This window comes from Chinchilla lanigera, unplaced genomic scaffold, assembly GCF_000276665.1.
Source record: "Chinchilla lanigera isolate Chin_1 unplaced genomic scaffold, ChiLan1.0 scaffold00152, whole genome shotgun sequence".
Classification (NCBI taxonomy): Eukaryota; Metazoa; Chordata; class Mammalia; order Rodentia; family Chinchillidae; genus Chinchilla; species Chinchilla lanigera.
In genome coordinates this window covers 1,843,126-1,851,634 of record NW_004955553.1, presented here as the reverse complement: position 1 = coordinate 1,851,634, position 8,509 = coordinate 1,843,126, and the positions used below count along the sequence as shown (strand labels likewise).

The 8,509-nt window shown below is 50.0% G+C and overlaps 1 protein-coding gene across 1 annotated transcript in view; it reads right to left on the bottom strand.

Annotated features, from left to right (window-relative positions):
• Cdr2l (cerebellar degeneration-related protein 2-like) overlaps positions 1–297 on the bottom strand; it is a gene marked incomplete in the record, with an annotated part of 12,435 nt that extends 12,138 nt beyond the window's left edge. The window contains 1 exon segment of the mRNA XM_005412266.2: positions 1–297.
• Positions 298–8,509: the final 8,212 nt, after the last annotated feature.

Here is an 8,509-nt window from a genome sequence, read left to right as displayed (position 1 = left end):
CGCGCCGCGCCCCCTAGCCATTCGCCTGCGGCCGGGCGCCCACCCGGGGCCTGGCGAGCCGTTGCGGTCACGCCCGGCCGGGGATCCGCGGAGCCGGGGTGCGGAACGGCAGCGGCACAAAGGGTGGAGGGGTGGGGACGACGGGCGGGACGGTGGCAAAGACGACAGGAGCCGCCGGCAGGTCCGAGGCGTTAGGAGTGCGCGAGAGCCTCGGTGCGCACCCCCTGCCCGACTCCGCCCCGCGCCGTCCCAGGCCCGCCCGGAGCCGCCCGGAGCCGCCGCTGCATCTTGGCCCGGCCCGCCTGCAGCTTCGCTAGTCGCCAGCACCGCGGGGTGGGGGCTGGCCACCGGCAACCAATCAGGAGGAGTATGCAAAGCTGGAGGCGGGGCCAAGGGTGGGACCTTTCTGATGTCCTGGTTTGGGAGTTGCTGGATCAGCACACCGGTCCTCTCTGTCTCCACGTCGCACTTCAGTTCAAGTCTATCTGGTCTACCTGAAATGATCTTGCGTTTACCTGTTGTGTGTCCTAGGTCTCCTATTCGTTACGAGTCCTCACCGCGGAGAGCAGGCTGGCCCATTGATACTTTCCATGGACATTCTTTGAATATTATTTTGCAATTACCTTAAAGACTTTGAATGTTTAAAAGCGTATGACCGGAAACCGCAGGCTAGGAGCGGTGAGGTTTGAGGGCATCTTACAGTACTTGCATTCTCTTTAAGATTCTCTCTCCCTTTCTTCGGGACCCGTATCATAAATCCAATTATGTCCCCTAAAAGTCCGTGGTTTCACCCACCCCAACACACTTTCCTTAAAGGAATTTTCAGACTCAAGATTCACGTAGCTCATTTTTTTTTAGGACACGCCATGTGCTAGCACTGACATACTCTGAGCCTATCTAAATCTGAGTAAATGTTGCAATACAGTCAGCGCAGGACTCGTGCCTAGAATGTAGACAGAATACCTGGGAATCCATAAGAAAAAAGGTGTTAAGGCCTGGGAGAAAAGTGTATAAAAGATTAACCAGACAGTTCACAGAGGAGGATGTCCAAGTGACCCAATAAACATATAACAAGGAAATACGTCAGGAAAATGCAAATTAAACACACAACTAGATACTACTACTGCTGTCATTTGAATCTTAAATGTCTTCCGTAGGCCCGGGAACTTAGAGGCTTGATTCCAGGGTGGTGCTGTTGAGAGGTAGGTCCTCCTGAGCGGTCATTATGTTCCCGGGGGTGTCCCTGAGGGAGTGTCTTCCTTGTTCTCTTTACTTGCCAACAATGATTTGAGTGGCTTTGTTCCACCGCATGCTCCTGCCGTCACGAGCTGCTTTGCCACACATCTGAAAAAGCAACAGGACCAATGATCGTGGACTGCAATCTCCAAACCGATGGACTAAAACAAACCTCTGCTCTTTAGAAACTGCTGTGTTAGTATCTTTCCATCACTGTGATGAAATACCTGTGGTAAATCAGCTTAAAAGGAGGAAAGATCTGTTTCAGCTCACGGTTTCAGAGGTTTCAGTTTTCATTGTTTTGGGGCCTTTGGTAAGATAGTACATAAGGTAGGAAGTGTGTGGCAGAGGAAACAGCTCATTTCTTGGCAATCAGGAATCAAAAAGAGAGATAGGAAGGGCCTGAAGCCTAACATCCCCTTTAAGAGCATGCTTTCAATAACCTAACTTCCTTCCTTCCTTTCTTTCCTTTTTTTGGGGGGGTGGCGTGTGACCTCCCCGGCCACCCTCCTTTACTTTTGTATACCATCAGGAATCGAACTCAGGACTTCATGCTTGCCAGGCAGGTGCTGTGCTACTGAGCTATATCCCTGACCCTTAACTTCATTTCATTAGGCCCTACCTCTTAAAGCTTCTATAACCTCCCAGTAGTGTCACAGACTGGTGTCCAAACCTTTATTTAGCACACGGGGCTTTGGGGTACTTCCAAACCATAGCAGTTGGTTATTTCAGGTATTTGTTATAGTGGCAGACGCTGACTAATGCATATTACTCAAACAGCAGAGTGGCAAAAATTTATTTTCTTAAAATTTGAAAGTCAGAAAATGCCTAGTGTTGACAAGAACACTGAACAACCGAAACTCTCTCCCACTGCTGATGGGGGAGTACATCAGGGAAACCACCTAAGAACACCAAGGGATAAAATCTAGGAAAGTGAAAAGCAGGATGCTGCGGGCTGAATTCCCTGGCAGCTGATCCTGAGATGGAGATTAGCTTAACCTGCAGGAAGATGGTTAGGGAGCAATTTCTGGGGAAGAGCACAGGTAGAGGTTGTGTGGGGCTGCAGCTTCGACAAAGGCTTCCCCTGATCCCTCTAGAGCTCTGGTTCTGGGTGGCACTTCAATGCTATTCCCAGTGGCAATGGAGAGGGGGCCTTTATATCCCCCTTCTGCACATATCAACTGTTATTGAGTGGATAGAAGCTGCCACTGGGAAGTGCCATGACCTTGGCTACAGGAGTTCTTTTCAGCTGGGGCAGGTTCTTAGAGAGGCCTGGCAGGTGGGGATAGTCAGCTAGCAGCCCACTCTGCAGCTGGGAGAACAGGTCCTGAAGGAGAGTCTGTGGGATGAACCACAGCATCCACTATATATACAAGGCCTATGACCCAGCTACTCTATTCCTGTACACATGCAACAGAAATATGTACATATCTGACCAAAACGTATGTTCAAGAATGTTCCTAGCAACATGATCCAGAGTGGCTCATTCTGGAAACAGCCCAAATGTCCGTCAACAGTTGAGGAATACAGTGCATTCATGTATATAGTACAAATTAAAAGTTAGAGAGTAGTGCAGACACAAAGAGCAAATATTTATATCTATTTCCTAGTATTCTGTAACAAACTGTCCTAAATATGATGGCTTGAAATAAGATACATTTATTATTTATAGTTCTGTGGGTTAGAAGGTTGACATGGCTTCCACCAGCTCAGGTCAAGGTGGTGGCAGAGCTGTTTCTCTTCTGGAGGCTCTGACCTCCCCGGCCACCCTCCTTTACTTTTGTATACCATTAGGATGTAATGGTGTTGGGCCTTCCTGAATAATCCTGGATCATCTTCCTCTCTCAAGGTCCATGATTTAGTCACATTTGTAAAATCCCTCAGTGCTGTGCAGGGAATATATTCAGAGATTCTGGAGATTAGGATGTGGCCTTTTTGGGGATCACAGTTGTGCCTGCCACAGTACTGTATAACTTCATTTATATGAAGTCCAAAATGGGCAAAAGTAACGAGGATAGTGTTTGACCCTGGAAAAACATGTGAGAAACTACAAGGTGACTTATTAATTTATTTATTGTGGTGCTGCGTATTAAGCCTGGGGCCTTCACACTGGGCTATATCCCAGTCTCACACTGTTTGTGTGTTTGTTTGTTTTGGAGACAAGGCCTCACTATATAGTTCAGCAAAGGGTATTAAATACACTCATAATGTATGGATCACTATCATCTATCACTTGAACTCTTTTTATCTTGTAAAACTAAAATTCTGCCCTCATTAAACACTAATTCCCCTTTTGGAAGTGTTTTACTTTCTGATCTGGGTACTGGTTGCACAGGTATGTTCACTCTGTGAAAGTTTATCCACCTGTATGTGTAGATGTAGGCAATTTTCTGAAGGTACATAATAAAATAGTTTACTTGAGAAGGAATAAAACCCTACCCTATGGCTGTGGCACAGGCAGTATCTGCTCTTGTGCAGTTTTCTTTCTGGGGGAGATAGAAAATAGGTAAGTGACCACAACTGGCAGTGTGTGCTTTAAAGGAAATTAATGAGGTACCAAGAGAGCTTGAGGATGCTTCAGATCTAGCTTTTCAGAAAGGTTTCCTTAGAAGGTGACATTAAACTGATATCTAAAGGATGATATAACACCAGCCATGCCAAGTTCTGGGGGATAATGTTCCAGGCAGTGGAGCCCCCCCCCTCAAGGGGGCTGAGGCAGGAAAGAGCTTGACTGTACGTTGCTTTTTTTCTGAGACAGGGTCTCTCGATGCAGTTCAGGCTGGCCTTGAACTCACTATGTAGCTCAGACTGGCCTCAAATTGACAGCAGTTCTCCTGCTTATGCCTCCCGAGTGCTGAGATTACAGGCATGTGTCACCACACCCGGCTTGATGGTATGTTAGAAACTGATCAAAGCCTAGCATGGCTGGAGGGGAGTAAGTAGAAAAGAGATTAGAGTCAGAGGGATGGGAAAGAGTCAGGATTTTTTCCCCTTAAGTAGGCAAAGTGAACCGATAAAAAGCTTTTTAAAATTTTCACTTGTAAAATAATAACTTTGGAAATTTTGGAGCATGGAATTGCAGGGAGCAAGAAGATCAATTTGAAGCCTTTTGCATGAGCTACAGGAAAGTATGGCATTTGGGTTAGCCATGCTGAACCCTCGGCCAGTGTGGGCTTGCCCTTTGCTGAAGCAAGCAGGGAGGTAATACACGGGTGAGGCTGTGGCAGGAAGGTGGAAAGAGATGAGAGATATGTTGGGTAAGCTGTACAGTAGAACTGACTGAAGCATCAGAGTAATCGCATAATAGGGTGACAGTGATGCCGTTCATGAGGTGGGCGCAGAATGAGTCTAAAGGACAAGCAGGCTAGGTGGCAGAGCTCCAGAGAGATCTGGTCAGGCTCTCAAGTCCACTGACTGTGCAGATTCAGTCTTTGCCCACCCTCCTAAACTGTCCAACTGCCCCTCATTTTTTTTTTTTTTTGTTCTGCACCCCTGTGGGAAGGTACCCACAGGGCTGCTCCAGGGTGCTTAGACAGTCCCCAGAGGTAAATAAGAGCTTGCCAGTCTGGGTAGGCTGTCTCAATTTCCCCAGCCTAGAGAGTAAGGATGCTAGTAGGCCTTCCCTCTTGATGGCAGCTTGCTAACCTGAAGAGTCACCTCCAACCCAGGGAGCTAAGGGTGCTTTCTGCAACAAACTGAATGACTCCCACACCCATGCCTGAAAACCAACCATGTCCTGGGTCATCTCTCTGCTTTTAGCTTTGCCCACACTAGCCAAGGCTTCAGCATGGGTAACCCACATGCCATCCTTCTCTGTAGCCATCTTTCTGATTCAGCTGCAGGCAGGGATGGGTATGTCACACGTCAGCCGGTGGGGACAGGGGATGTGCTGGAAACTTTTCCACAGCCCAAACATCCTGGTGGAGAAGGTTGGAATATTAATGCTGGGTCCCTCAGGCTGGCGTGGGGGTGGGGCTGGGGCTGAAGCTGGGCAACCAACCTGGCCAGGGTGGTGGAGCCTCCCAGTCCCCTCTGCAGGTTCAGAGGATCAAAGCCCTGGTGACCCTTGGAGCTGTGGGCTGCCTGAGGGATAAGGATGCCTGTATGTGCCAGACCTGTGCTGGATGCTCTGCCTGATCTGGCTTAGAGGTACTCCAAGCTCCTAGCCCCGTGTCCCAGTGGAACCATTCCCAGTGCCTCCCTGGCAGACTGAGCATGCTCTAAACTGGTCCATGAGGAGGAACATCAGATCTGTCCTCCAAGAAGGAAATTCCACGGCCTCCCTGAGCTCCCAGCCAACAAGCCCAGGGATCCTTTTCAGGCATTTCCCTGTAATTTATACTTAGGGGTGGGACTTAGAAACCCGACCTTGGTAACCCCAGAGCCGGGTACTTTCATCTCTATGCCAGGAAACCTATTTCCTGGCGTTCTTTGTCAGCAACATTAAAATGCGGGGCGGATGGCCAGAGCCCTGGGTGGACTCGATGGTCGCCAAACCTTGGGCATTAGGATCCGCTGGGGTCGGTTTGACACCTCAGGCCCACCCAGCTATCCAGAGTCCTGGCGAGCCAGCCAGGATTCTGGCTGCGGAGCGGGGCGCAGACGCAGAACCAGAGATGGAGGCGCTGCGCTGCGGAAACGCTCCGCTCACCAGCGCCGCTCCGAACAGGGTGGGGCGGGGACCGGAGGCACAGTCGCCACGGCCTGCCCCCTGGCTGGATCCTCCACCTCCGTACCCAGCCCAGTTCAGCTGGCCGGAAATGACGGGCAACGCTGACGTTAGCGGTCCCGGCCGCTCCCAGCCCCCGGGGCGCGCTGGGGGAGGGCGCCCAGCCCGACCTCTGGGGCCTCGGGGTGTAAACGCACCCCACTTGCTGCGCATCCTAGGTTGAGGTCAAAGGAGCAAGTGCCACCCAGAATCCTTCCTCTTGCCCCTACGCTCACTCCACCGCTTCCCTCCCTGTCCTCAGACGCGGTTGTTTCAGGTCCGGGCGCACACCGCACTGGAGGATGTCTCCCCATCTGTCCCTTCACCAGTATGAGATCAGCGCCTGGCGGGGTAAGGCGTCAGTGTATCCGAATGAGCGAGATCATCTGGTGTCCCCTCCCCTTCCCCCATACACAGTCTGCATTTGTCTTGGACAACTGTCTGCTCCAAAGTGGGGAATTATTGCAGATTCTCACAATCCTCGTGGGCAGGAAGTGCTTCCATAGGTCCACTTTAAGTCCCTGCAGCTTGAACCTTCTAGGCCTATGGCAGTAGAGCGATCTTTAGGTGACAGCTTCCATCCTCACTCCTCTAGTGCCTCCTCAGGGGTTGTTGGGGGCCTCCAGGAGTTAACCTTGCAAGCCAAGTGCTTAGAATGGGAGCTAGGTCATGCGAGCATTAGGACCACTATTCGTTGTTTGCCATTAGGTGTAACATCATATATGCATGTAATTTTTTGTTTTTTAAGCAGGGGGTAGTGGTCCTATTCTTTGCCCATCACATTGTGTGTCACTCATCAGGGCTCCCGAGGCAGGTTGGGGAGGCTGTCCAAGACCCTTACCTTCCTGGCTAGGGAAGAAGGTGAAGTCCCAGGCCTTGGGCTTCCAGAGCAGAGACCTGTGGAGACCCCAGGCACAATGGCCCCATGAGTCCCACTGTGTCTTGCAGAGTCACATCACAGAATGCAGCTCCAATGCATGGGACCCATCCACCTCCCAGTCCCTGCGAACTCCTGTGGGGCAGGGACCCTGGCTGGCACACGGCAGGTGCCCAATGAATGAACAAACAAACCAAATTCCTTGACCTTCTTCATCCTTCTTGTGACCACCCCCCCCGACTCCATATTTTACAGCTCCCCTTACCTCAGTGCCCTAGGTGAGATCTGCCTGCTCAGTCTGGAAAGCCCCTAAGAGGATGAAAAGAAGCATCTGTGAAACAGTGGGCCAAAGTGTGTCAGTCTTATTGGCCAAAGTGGACAACCATAGACCTTCCACCTTCTATATTCATCAAAGCCAGAAACTCAGGGGTTATCTTCATTAATCCAGCTGATAAACACTTGCTATGGGTTAGGCACAAGGCTAAGAGATGAGGATACAGAGAACAAAACGGACCCAGTCCTTGCTGGTACAAGCTTGCATTTTGGTGAGAGAGATAGATATAAAATACGTAAAAAGGTGAAAAGATGAGGATGGTGATAAAAGTTTCAGGAAGCACATGGGGGCTAGGGATGGGGCATCTCTCAGGTAGAGAGGTATTTAAGATAAGACTCCAGGGGATAGGAAAGGGACAGTCACATGAAGAATGGGAGGAGGGCTGGCCCAGGCAGAAGCAACAGCCTGTACAATGGTGTCAGGCAGGGTGAGCTAAGTGGGTGGGAGTAAACAGAGGAAGAGCTCCAGGGGCTGAGGAGACCCCAATGGCGGAACTTGAAGGTCATAGTGGCACCCTGCCAAGATTGTTCCCAACAAAGGGCTCAGTGTTTTCAGAGGTGGAAGAGTGTTGAGAGTTGTTTTCAAATCACTCTGGTGTTCTGCAGAGAATAGAAGAGTGGGGACCATGTGGACGGTAGGCAACACTGCCCTGGCAGAACTGGAGGCAGTGGAGTGAAGTGAGGTGGAAGGACACAACATATATTTTGGTGATAACATTGCTGATGGACTGCAACTGGGGTAAGAAGAGATGTGGACGGTGACACTGGATTTGTTCTGGCTTGAGCACCTGGGTAATGCCATTTACTGGGATGACAAGACTCAGGTTTAGGGGGGAGTGTGAAGAGCAGCATCACCCACAATGTGGTGGCTTAAATATGGTGCCAAATTTAGCCAGGCATCATGGTGCACATCTGTAACCCCCCGGTACTTGGGAAGCTGCGGCAAGAGGATCGCCTCCAGTTAAAGGCCAGCCTGAGCTATATAGTGAGTTGAAGGCCTGCCTGAACTACAAAGCAAGACCTTGTCTCATAAAACAAAACAAACAAAAATTAAATACGGTGCTAAATTGTCAACCTTCCCTCCATGGAAAGGTGGGATCCAAGTCCCCTTCCTTTTAATCCAGTGGGCTTGTGATTATTTTGACCAATAGAGTACGGTGGAGGTAACTTTGCATGTTACTTCCCAGGCAAGGACCATGTGGATTCCTCCTGTTCTCTGGAAACACCCACTTTTTTTTTTTTACATGCTCCCTGTCATCCCAAGATCCTTGCTGCAGAGGCCAAACCGCATGGCAAGATCACATGGCATTTTATCTTTACACCTAGCTGAGCCCAGTTTTGTTTTGTTTTGTTTT